A 12,496-nucleotide genomic window follows, 5' to 3' on the forward strand; every position below is an offset into this window, starting at 1 on the left:
TTTAAAAGTGCGTAAAAATGCATTCTGGTATTTAAAATATTGTACTGGCTTAAATCTGCTTAGTACTACAAGTGAGAAATTGATTATGAGTGAAGGGTGTTAAAAAATTAAAATTCATAATTTGGAAAAGTGAAAATAATTCGAATACAAATATAAACCCCTAATCTTAAAGGTTTTGGCCCAAAGTTGGGCAAACGGGTTGATGAGTGGATATTTTATACGGTTTTTGGCATTATTTTCTTAATGTTTTCAGTACATTTCATTAAGTTTTAGCTAATTTTAATAGGTTTTAACACAAAATTTACTCTTTGGATTCTACTTTGAGTGGTTGTGTTTTTGTTATGATTTCAAGTAATTTCTGGCTGAAATTGGCAAGTTTTGACCAAGTCTGATTTAGAGGCGAAGAACAGAATGTAGATGCTGTCAAATCTTGATGTCCATGCATTCAAATGAGCATTTCAGGAGCTACAAAGGTCCAAATGACGCAATCTCAACGGCATTGAAAAGATAACTTCTAGAGCTTTCCAGCAATATATAATGGTTTATACTTTTATTTGAAGGATACTACCCGTATTGGGCGTTGAACGCCCAATTCACCCCCCTTTCTGGAGTGACCATAGAACGAGCTATCACAACAAGAAAAACATCCATTTAGGTACACTTGAAAAGTGTAGCCAAAAGTAAAAAAAATGATGTCTTAGGCTACGGCTACGCTTTCTGGCTACGGCTATGCTTTTTGGGGTGATTCCTATTCGGCCGTTGCCTATTCTCAAAGGCTACGCTTTTGACGTTTGAGAATAGGGTGCGCTTTTCAAGTGATGTTGTCCAGGACCAAAGGCTACGCTTTTCAGCTTCCATTTTTTCCAGAATAGGCTACGCTTTTCAATGCTACTGCATCACCTGTAAAGCGTAGCCACATAGTCTACCATGGCTACTTTTTATAAGTGTAGCCTTAGGTCCCTCGTTTTTTTTTTGGTATACTATAGCTACTGTATATAAGTGTAGCCTTAGGTCTCATTTTTTTTTTTGTATATTATAGCTACTGTATATAAGTGTAGCCTTAGGTCTCGTTTTTTTTTGTATATATATATATATATAATTATCTAATAATTATTAATACAACATAATAGTTAATAATATGATTACATGTATAATAATTCTGCATTTTTATTTAAATGAGATGAATATTATAAAATAAAAATAAATACATAATAATACTAAATAATTTCTTTAAATAATAAAAATGATCTTTCACCAAAATATATTTCATTGAATTCATTAAAATATACTATCACTAAAATTAATTACTACAACATGAAATATTTCATTAAATTCACAAATTCACAAAATGAAATCTTTATAGTCTCTTTCATTAATCAATAATCATTGTACAAGTTTGCTTTATGATGCAAATAAAATGAGATCATACTATGAGAAAAGAAAAAAATAATCCTTAAAACACTTAAACTCTATGAACATTCCATATGAAAAAGAAAAAAAAAAGTGATACACATTACATAAGAAACTTGGTCCTTACACTAATCCTTGATAAATGTATTTATCAACATGTTTTGGTTCACTCCTCATTCAATATCAACATACAAATCTATTCTTCTTGCTGTATCACTTCTTCTGCCTTCTCTCTAGTCTCTCCATATCTAATTTAGCACAACCAAAGAAATTTGTTACTCTACCTTTCTACTTATAACTAATTTTTTCAAACCGAAACTAACCTGTTTAAGAGGCACTTGTGACAAAATTTGATGACACAAGACTTCCCATTTTTTACATTCTTGCACATAGTAGCAAAGTGTCTCATCTTTTTTCAGCACTATAAACATTGCAAAATTAAGATTAGAAACCAAAAAAACAACAAACAATTCTTTTTCTTACCATAGTGAACATGCAGAAATTTTTTGGAATCATTGTCACTCAAGTTAAGGTGGCAAGCTTTCGTGCAATACCTTGACAATGAAGATAATAATCAAAATTTTTAGGTCATACGAATGCCTAATAACCTACCTTGACAATGAAGATACTCCAATGCAACCACGACCTCAGTAGCATAAAATCTATGAATATTGAGAACTTAATGTTAGCTAGAGGAAAGTAGGAGCCATGTGCATGTAGTGGCATAATATTATTATACCTGGCAGCCTCTTCTTTAAAAGAAAATATAGAAGTTTAAATTTAAATTTTCAAAATATTGAGTTCTCTTGAATTGTTCGCTATTGGTAGAGGAAAATTCACCTATAAAGTTCTCATATATGTTGGAAATACGAAAGAGAAATAGGGAAGAACAAATTAAAACCTGCCAGTATCTCCTAATTACAAAGGTTTAACTGGCCTAAAGTGCTTTAAGCCTGTTCTCCACAGTCTATGATCTGCAAAACCAAGGTTACATAAATTTTAATGGAAGTCACCATTTTTAGGTTTTGAAGACTTCAACATTTAGCACAAGTTGAATATGTAATGATGTTAATAGAGTTTAATAATTTGAGACTCAGTATATGGTAAATTAATGAAGCACTTGAATAGAGTCCAAACCAGTTGTTCTCCTTCTTTTACAGTATTTTTTGTGATGCAGTTGTGAAGAGGATCCACATGTTGGCTATCATTGAGTTGAACACCAATAAAATGCTGTACTTCTCCCTGTTGAACCGAGTAAAAAAAAGTGCTTATCCATCCAAAACAAAATTTGTGTGGCAAAATATTAAAAGAGCTAACTTCTTCACTTGATTATGATAAGTTATACCTTCTGGTCACGCATAGGTTGCATATGGAACAAGTTCCAGAACTTTTTACCTGATGAGTTGAGCAGAAATAGCTTCAATAGCAATAATAGAAATAATAACTGCAGATATCATTAACCTAACAAAACTATTTGTACAAAATTAAGCTATCCAATTTAGTAGCCAATATTATAACTATAGAAACAGAGATCATTAACCTGATCAGTACTTTCTTTTACCCAGTTTCTATTACAATCTCTCTAGTACATAGCAATACAGGGAGTAAGGAAAAGATGGTCATACTGTCATACCATATTTCGCAATATCTACTCATGCATCCACTCCCAAAAGCTACTAAATACAAAAGACAGTGAAACTATATATATATACAAAAGTATAAAATCTATCTTTAAACATAGTTCTTGAATCTTGACTCTCATTTTTATAGTTCAAGCTACAAGGGCTAACCTCAGTATACAGTTTCTCTAGAATGACAAGGGCATTTCGATGATAGGCTCTCTAAGCATCAACCTATCAAATGGGAGAACAAATGAGAAAGAAAACACAAGGCTCTCTCAATTTTCAACACATAGGCCATAATGGTTAAGCAGCAGAATTAGCTGGAATAAACTTAACGGAAACACTATTAACACAATGACGTTCATCAGTGGGTGTCTTGAACCCCTCTCTTTTGAAAATATGACCCAAATGGCCACCACATGATACACAAGTTATCTCAGTCCTCCTCCCATCTGGGTCCGACTGAAAGTGGTTTATTCAATCAATGTTAGCGAAGGAAAAAAAAAGAGAGATGAATATCCAAATATTGAATAAGAAAAAGAACTCACTGAGCGATTGATGGCACCATGTAAACCCTCAAAGAAAGCAGGCCAACCATAACCAGAGTAAAATTTAGTGGAAGACCTATAAAGAGGAGTTGCACACCCAGCACAGTTGTAAACCCCTTCTTCATAGAACCTGTTATATTCTCCAGTACCCTTCAATTTGCACAAGTTCCCATTGCAGTCACATATTCTTAAATCTCAACTCAACTCACTTTATAACCAATTTCATGTCTTAAAAAGAACTTCTTAGATTGTGTTTAAACCCAGATATATATTTTCCAAAAACTACCAATGATTCTAAGAAATGGCACTAAAATAACTCAAAACAATGAGAACAGAAAAGGTTGGGGAATTGAATTCATACTCAGTTCCCTTTTGGCCTAGGATCCTGAACTACTCAGGGGAGAGAATGGCCCTACATTCGTTCTCTGATTTCTGAATGTGAAACCCTGTTGACCTTGCTATCCAATATTCACTCTTTCTCAAAAAGCTTTCTGCTTTCTCACACTGGATTTGCACGCAAGCCGTTTCTTATTTATAATAATAATGATGATGGAACCCCATTTGGATAAATAATCTGGGAAATTAGGGCAATCACTTGATAAACTTTGACTTCACTAGTTCACTAGTTCACCATCTATACCCACATTTAGATCCTTCTGCAACTCACCTAATTAGTACGACCACTACTACACTTATGAACAATACTTATCTTCAAGAAATGGAAAAGAGCTGCAATAGGGGACTGAACTAACCACTTAGAATTTAGAAACATTCAAGATTACAGCTCTTGAATCAAATTCCTTCCTATCAAGTTCTACAATGATCAGAATTTGAAATTAATCGACACAAACTTCTGAAACTAAAATAACTGTTATAACAGATGCTAGTCTAATAGATATAGTGCAGCAAATTGTCAAAATATGAAATAAACTAACTTCTTATTTCTAACTAACTTGACAGTTACAACAAATTAACTAACTCACAAATTCTCCAACCCAAAGCAAACTGAAAGTACCTCCTCATTGTCACCCTCAAGATCTGAATGTGGCTCAGTAACACTACAAGCAATTCCTCTCTTCCCTCTTTATTCCCTCTATGAGTGACTTGTTGAGTCCGTAATAAACAAGAAGACAATCAGAAACTATACATGAATGCGAGTTTTATGAAAGAGTGTGATTAGAATATTTGAGCTGAGACTCCAATGCCAAGTTATAGGAATCTATTCCAAAACAAGAAGCTAGAGCAATAATGATTTCTTCAAAGATATCCAAAGCCTAATGTTTAACAAGAGTGCCATTCAACTCTTGGTCAGTTTAGATAAATAACATGTTTCCCAAAATTTGTTGCATATCATAGAAAATGAAACGCAATTTTGGACAAAAAAAATTATTAATCCTCAACATGCTTAGGTATTAAGGCTGCATTTGGATTCAGTCTCACAAACAAAAATACAGAGAAAATAGACAAGCTGTATATTAAGTCACAGTTCACAAACCCTAAAATACCACACATCTTCATCAACAACATCATGCATGTTATCAAATCACAGTTCACAAACCCATATTTCATAGATTAAAACTCCCAAATTATAACACCTGAAATCGGAACCCTAAACCTCTGAAATTTCAGAACCAAATAGAAATCAATACATACATATTCAACGATGTGAGCACAGAGAAGACGATGATGAGAAGCACGGAGATGACGATGGTGACGGTGGCGTAGCAACATGATGAGGGAAAATCGATTCCACATAAACTAATCGGTAAGTGTATCAGGTCGCATCAAGTAGTAAAACTCACGAAAGTGAGATCGATCCCACAGGGATTGATGGATTAAGCAACTTTAGTATGGTGATGAATTTAGTTAAGCTAATATTTGGTAAATTGAGTGAAATTGGTTTGACAGAACGTAAATTGCAAGAAAGCTAGAGTGCAGAATGTAAATAGACGGAAAAGTAAATGGCAAGAAGCTTAAATGACTGAAACTTAAAGTGCAAGAAATTAAAAGAGCTTAAACTTAAATTGAAAGAAAGGTAAATAACTGAATCTTAAATTTCATGAAAGTAGAAGTGTAGAAACTTAAATGGCAAGAAAACTTAAATTGCATGAATTATAAAGGGAATTGGGTGCAAGGAATCAAAACAGGAATGGAAAATATAAATTGCAGTGAAATTAGAGAGATCTAAGTTGAAGAAATTCAAAGAAAATGATTCATCAGGGATTGGAGATATTATAATCCTTCATGAATCAATATCTTATCTTCTCTCTCTTCTTTTTCAAAACTACCTAACTAACTCTTCCCTTCCTTAATTTTCGAAAACTATCTCTCTTCTTTTTCAAAACCTCCTAACTAACTCTCATCTCTCTTAATTTTTGAAAAATTCTTCCTCTTCTCTCTCTTCTATTTTCGAAAATTCATTAACTAATTTTCAATTCTTTTTAAATTATTAACCATATTTTTTGAAAATTATTTAATAAATAAAATAAAAAATATTTTAATTCTTATTTATTTTATCTATTTATACTTCCTCTCTTCCCATCTCTATGATTCAAACTCTTCTTCTTTTCCTTCTTCCATGTTCACTTTTCTCTATTATTCTCTCTTCGTTCTTCACATCTGACTTTAAGGAGAAACTTCTTGCCAATTGGCACAAAGAGCTTTCTTCTTTTCCATCGTTCTTTTCTTTTCTTCTTATTTATGACCAGAAACAGGGATAAAGAACCCCTCTTGACTCCTGATCCTAAACCTGAGAAGACTCTAAGGAGGTGTTTACAACAAGCTAAAGCACAACACTCTGGAAGAGACCTTTCAAAAAGTTTTGAGCAAGAAACAGAGGACATGGCCGAACCTCAAGAGGAGCCAAGAAAGGTCCTTGGTGACTTCACCATGCCTACCTCTGACTTTTATGTTAGAAGTATCTCAGTACCTGCCATTGGAGCTAACAATTTTGAGCTTAAACCTCAGTTAGTCTCTCTTTTACAGCAGAAATGCAAATTTCATGGACTTCCAATTGAAGATCCACATCAGTTTTTAGCTGAGTTTTTACAGATATGTGATACTGTAAAGACTAATGGAGTAGATCTTGAAGTCTATAAGCTGATGTGCTATCCCTTTGCAGTAAGAGACAGAGCTAAATTTTGGTTGGATGCCCAACCTAGAGAGAGTCTTGACTCTTGGAAAAAGCTAGTTAATGCTTTTCTGGCTAAGTTCTTTCCTTTTCAAAGGATGAGAAAGATTAGAGTCGAATTTTAAACCTTCAGACAAAGAGAAGGTGAATCCCTCTATGAAGCTTGGGAAAGATACAAGCAATTGATAAGGAGATGTCCTCCTATCATGCTCTCAGAATGGTCCATCATAGGCATGTTCTATGATGGCTTGTATGAGATATCCAAGATTTCATTGAATAGCTCTGTAGATGGATCCCTTCACTTGAAGAAAATGCCTGTAGAAGCAAGAGAGCTCATTGAGATGGTTGCAAAAAACCAGTTCATGTACACTTATGAAAGGAATTCTGTAAACCATGGAATCCCTCAAAATAAAGGTGTTCATGAAGTTGAAATTCTAAATGCCATCCTGGCTCAGAATAAGATATTGACTCATCAAGTCAATATGATTTCGTAGCATCTGACTGGAATGCAAACTGCAGCTGGCAGTAATCAGGAAGCTTCTTCTGAAATAGAAGCTTATGATTCTGATCAACCTACCATGGAGGAGGTGAATTACATGGGAGAACCCTATGGAAACACTTACAACCCTTCATGAAGGAATCATCCTAACCTCTCATGGAAGGATCAACAGAAACCTTAGCAAGGTTTCAATCAAGGTGGAAGGAACCAGAATAGGTTCAATAACAGACCACCAATTCCATCTTCTCAAGGGAATATGGAGACCTCTAAGCAGAGCCTTTCTGACTTAGCCATTCTTGTCTCCAGTCTCACTAAGACCACCCATAATTTCATTAATGAAACAAGGTCCTCCATTAGAAACTTGGAGGTACAGGTTGGTCAACTGAGCCAAAGGATCCCTGAGACTCCTCCTGACACTCTTCCCAGTAACACTGAGGTGAATCCAAGAGAAGAGTGCAAGGCCATAACCATGGAGGTAGAGGCTAAAACAAGGGAGATTGGGAAGGCGTTGAACTCCAGTAAAGAAGCCTTCACTGGGAGTTCAACGCCCATAATGGCAGTAAGCCTGGCGCTGAATGCCAGTGAGGAACTCCTCACTGGGCGTTCAATGCCCATCCTGGTAGAAAAGCTGGCGTTGAATGCTGACGAACGAATTTTCTGCTAGTAAAGAAATTCACAAATAAATTCTCGTTGCTAGTATAGTTTCTAAACCAACAGAGAACCCTTTCGTACAAAAGTTTTGGTTGTCACTAAAGCAAACCCAATAGAATTAATAAACCAAAGTATTTAAACCTCGGGTTGTCTCTCAAGGAATTTCAGGGAGGTGTATTTATTATTGGTTATGGAAGATTATCTTTTTGGGGTTTTTGAATAAGGAATAAGAAAAAGTAAATTGTAAGAATTAAATTAATGACTAATAAAACTCTTGGCAAGGTATGAGAACTGAAAATCCTATCCTAGTTATCCTTATCAATTGTGATGAGAATTGTTTATTGCTCCCACTTAGTTAACCCTTACTAAATAAAGGAAAGTCAAGTGGACTAGTCAATGGGATTCCTCAAGTCCTAGTCAACTCCTGAGGAAAGATTAGCTTTAGAGGGATCCAGATCAACCAGCAAATTCCAATTTTCAATCAACAAGGAGTTTGATAACTCAAGTGTTACCAATTACTCAACCAAAGCCAAAAGGGGAAAAATCCAAATTATTTATATCATAAATAGAAGAAAGCAATCATAAATCTGAAATATGTCAAATTGTATTAAATAAAGAAAATCAAGTCTGACATTGGAAAGTTCATAAATCAAATTGGAAAAAATAAACAACTAAGTGATAGAATAAATAAAAGTAGAAGAGAAAATAAATTAAAGGAACATTGAACCTGGAATTGAAAAGACGAAGAAATCCTAATCCTAAAACCTAAGAGAGAGGAGAGAGCCTCTCTCTCTAAAAACTACATCTAAACCTAAAATTGTGAATTATGAGAAGTGTATGTATGAATGGATTGATTCCCCCACTTTGTAGCCTCTAATCTGTACTTTCTGGGCCGAAAACTGGGTCAAAAACAGCCAAGAAATTGCCCCCAGTGATTTCTGATACGTCCAGCACGCGGCAAAGTCACGCATATGCGTCGTTCACGCGTACGTGTGGATTGAATTTTCTCCATGTCACACGTATGCGTGATCCATGCGTGTGCGTCACCTATCTTCAAAGCAGCTATAACAAATTATATATCGTCTTAAAGTCCCAGATGTTAGCTTTCCAACGCAACTAAAATCGCCTCATTTGGACCTCTGTAGCTCAAGTTATGGACGATTTAGTACCAAGAGGTCAGGCTGGACAGCTTTGCAATTCCTTCAATTTCTTGTATTCCTTCCACTTTTGCATGCTTCCTTTCCATTCTCTCAGCCATTCCTGCCCTATAAACCCTGAAATCACTTAACACACATATCAAGGCATCGAATGGTAATAAGAGAGGATTATTAATTAGCAATTTAAGGCCAAAGAAACATGTTTTCAATCATAGCACAAAATTTAGGTAGGAAAATGTAAAACCATGCAATTAGTATGAATAAGTGTGCAAATACTTGATAAAAACCACTCGATTGAGCACAAGATAAACCATAAAATAGGGTTTATCAAAAGCCAACTAGGTAGCACTGGTTGGGTATTCAACGCCCAAACACACAGGCTTTCTGACACTGAACGCTAGTGAGGAACCCCTCACTGGGCATTCAACGCCCAACCAGGTAGGCTTTCTGGTGTTGAACGCCAGTGAGGAACCCCTCACTAGGCATTCAACGCCCAACCAAGCAGCCATTCTGGTGCTGAACGCCAGTGAGGAACCCCTCACTGGGCGTTCAACGCCCACTTACCCAGGGAAGCTGGCATTGAACGCCAGCAAGGACATCCCTGCTGGGCGTTCAACGCGCATAATGCTAGAGGCTCCAGTCAAGGTGGACAGCAAGGGCGTTCAATGCCCAATAAGCTAACAGAGCTGGCGTTGAACGCCAGTCAGAGCACACCCTTTGAGTGCCTAAATCCCACTCAAGAACCCTCTAGCCTAGAACCAAAGGAAACCATAAAGACCAGAGAGGTTCTTTTGAATGCACTTCTGCAGTGCATGAGTTCTCATGACTACTCATCCTCAGATGAGGATGAAGACACTAGGGAAGAGCAAGTTGTTTGGTACCTAGGAGCTCTAATAAAGCTAAATACCAAGTTATTTGGAACAAAGCCTCTGGATGAAGAACCTCCACTACTCACCAAAGAACTCCATGCTTTGGTTCAACAAGAACTACCTCAGAAGCTTGCAGATCTTGGACACTTTTTGATTCCTTGAACCATAGGCACAATGAACTTTGAAAAGACTCTGTTTGACCTAGGGTTAAGCATTAACCTGATGCCACTCTCTGTAATGGAGAAGTTGGGAATCCTTCAGGTACAAGCTGCATATATCTCATTAGAGATGGCAGACAAGGCCATGAAGAAGCCGTATGGCTTAGTGGAGGATGTCTTGGTTAAAGTTGAAAACTACTACATCCCTGCAAACTTCATTGTCTTGGACATAGGAGAGGATGAAGATGACTGTGACATCCTTGGAAGACCTTTCCTAGCCACATCTAATGCTATCATTAATGTGGCTAAGGGAGAACTAACCATAAAGTTAGGGGAGGATCACAACTTATTCAAGATGCCTCATCCCAATTCTCCATCTAAAAGAGAGATAACTGTGCAACACCTAGTGTGCCAACACTCTCTTTCTGTGGAGAGCTCTGTAGAGCCCCCGAACATCAATTCCAAATTTGGTGTTGGGTAGTCATCAACAAGCTCTAAGCACAAAGGTACTAAAAAAAGTACCTAAAGGTTGGAGGGACAAGAAAGTCCCTACTGAAGGCCTCTCACCTAGCATGAGAGTTGTCTTCACTAAGAAGCCAGTCTTACCACATACAGTGAGTCGTGTCCTATCTCTATAGCATGTAGAGCTCATTCATGAGAGGATAGGAAGAAAAAATTCATTGTCAATGGCGAAAATCTGAGCCCATACTCACCTCCATAAGGAGCTAAAGGTCAAGCTAATGACATTAAAGAAGCGCTTTTTGGGAGGCAACTCAACCTTACTCAACAACATTTATTTTCATTTTATTTTTCTTTCAGTTATTAGAGTCATGATCATGTGCATCAGTCAAGAGACAGAATTCACAGTAGTGAAAACAAAACACTCCGAATAGAGTGTCAAAGTTGAACGCCAGTAAGGAAGCCCTCACTGGGTGTTTAACGCCCTTAATAAGAGGTATTTATCGTTGATCTAGTTTTTCACAAAATAGAATTCCATTGTTGAAAGTATAGTCTAGACCAACAATTAATTCCCAAATCAAATGTTTAAATTCAAATCAATTATAAACCGAGATCGAGAGTAATTCAACCTCGGGTCGTTCTCCCTAGGAATGCAATTGAAAGTATTACGCTTTCGGTTGTGAAAATATGGGGATTTGAAATAAAAAAACGAAAGATTAAAAGAACTAAGCAATAACTGGACAAAGAGATAATCAAAATCGGAATTAAAGCGAGTAAAAAGGAAGATAGGATTAAACTAGTGAAAATGCTGTAAATGCATGAAGAGCCTTGACTTGGGAATAAGAGAATCCAAGGAATCCTATCATTACCATAACCACAATTATGGTAATTATCATGAGTTAATCTCGCTAAGTTAACCCCTAACATCGAGGAGTAAGTCAAGCAAGCATAATTGACCTTAATCCATAAGTCCTAGCTAACTGACCAAATTAGTTGATAAAAAGCTAGCGTCAATGGAAACAAGAGTCAACTAACTACCCAAGAATTATCACTAAATGTCAGACATTATGAATCTAGTATCCTAGGAACTCAAACCTCAAGTCAAGGTGGGAAAATCTACTCAAAATCTAAAGTAGGCATTTTCACAAACACCTTGTGTGCATAAAAGTAAAGCATGGAAAATTGCAAAGAAGAATAGAAAACTATAACCAACTATTCACAAAACCAAATATAAACAAGTAATCAAGCATAAAGGAAGCATAAAACACTAAATTCATCAATCAAAACTTCAAGAAACTCAAAATTGCAAATATGAACAAGGTAACTTGAAGCAAAGGAAATGAAAGTAAAAGCGCTATAATTAAAGATGAAATTGAGAGTACTTACAAAAGAGTTGATCAACATCCAAGATTAAAGCTTGTTATAAAATGCTACATGAAAACTACATAAATCCTAGGAGAGCTCTCCACTCTACACTACTTCTACTCCTAATTAACTATGCTAAAAATGTAAAAATGTGGCCTTCTACTCTAACGCCTTCATATGACTTCAATCCCCCTTGATATAGCACTTCATTTCAGCCTTCTAGCCTTCCAAAATGGGCCAAGAGGCCTCAAAAATCGCGAAGCACATGTTTCTTTAATGAAATCACGTGTAGGGTCCTGTGCATACGCACAGATGTGTGCGTACGCACACTTGGCTGAAAGTTGACCTGTGCATACGCATAGGTGCTTGTGCGCACACACATTTCGCTGTGTGTGCTTTTCCTTGTTTTCTTCATGTTTTCTCCCTTGTACATGCTTTCTTCCACTTTTGGCTATCCATCCTTGCCTCTAAAGCCTGAAATCACTCAACGAACATGTCATGGCATCAAATGGAATAAAAGTGGAATTAAATTGCTCATTTCAAGCACAACATTGCATGTTTTTACATTTAGGATCAAATTGGGGACAAAACACAAAAGTATGCTATTTTGGTGCTTAAGTGTGAGTTC

At 36.2% G+C, this 12,496-nt stretch overlaps 1 non-coding gene and 1 pseudogene across 1 annotated transcript; both read right to left on the minus strand.

The window, feature by feature from the left end:
- Nucleotides 1–3,235: 3,235 nt before the first annotated feature.
- LOC148571251 (peptide methionine sulfoxide reductase B5-like) overlaps nucleotides 3,236–12,496 on the minus strand; it is a 50,892-nt pseudogene continuing 41,631 nt past the window's right edge.
- On the minus strand, nucleotides 6,815–6,918 carry LOC148571252 (small nucleolar RNA R71). Its single transcript, XR_015908049.1, has one exon. It is a non-coding gene; the product is annotated as a small nucleolar RNA R71 (small nucleolar RNA).

This window comes from Arachis ipaensis, chromosome B3 (genome assembly GCF_059453495.1).
Source record: "Arachis ipaensis isolate K30076 ecotype BB chromosome B3, ASM5945349v1, whole genome shotgun sequence".
NCBI lineage: Eukaryota > Viridiplantae > Streptophyta > Magnoliopsida > Fabales > Fabaceae > Arachis > Arachis ipaensis.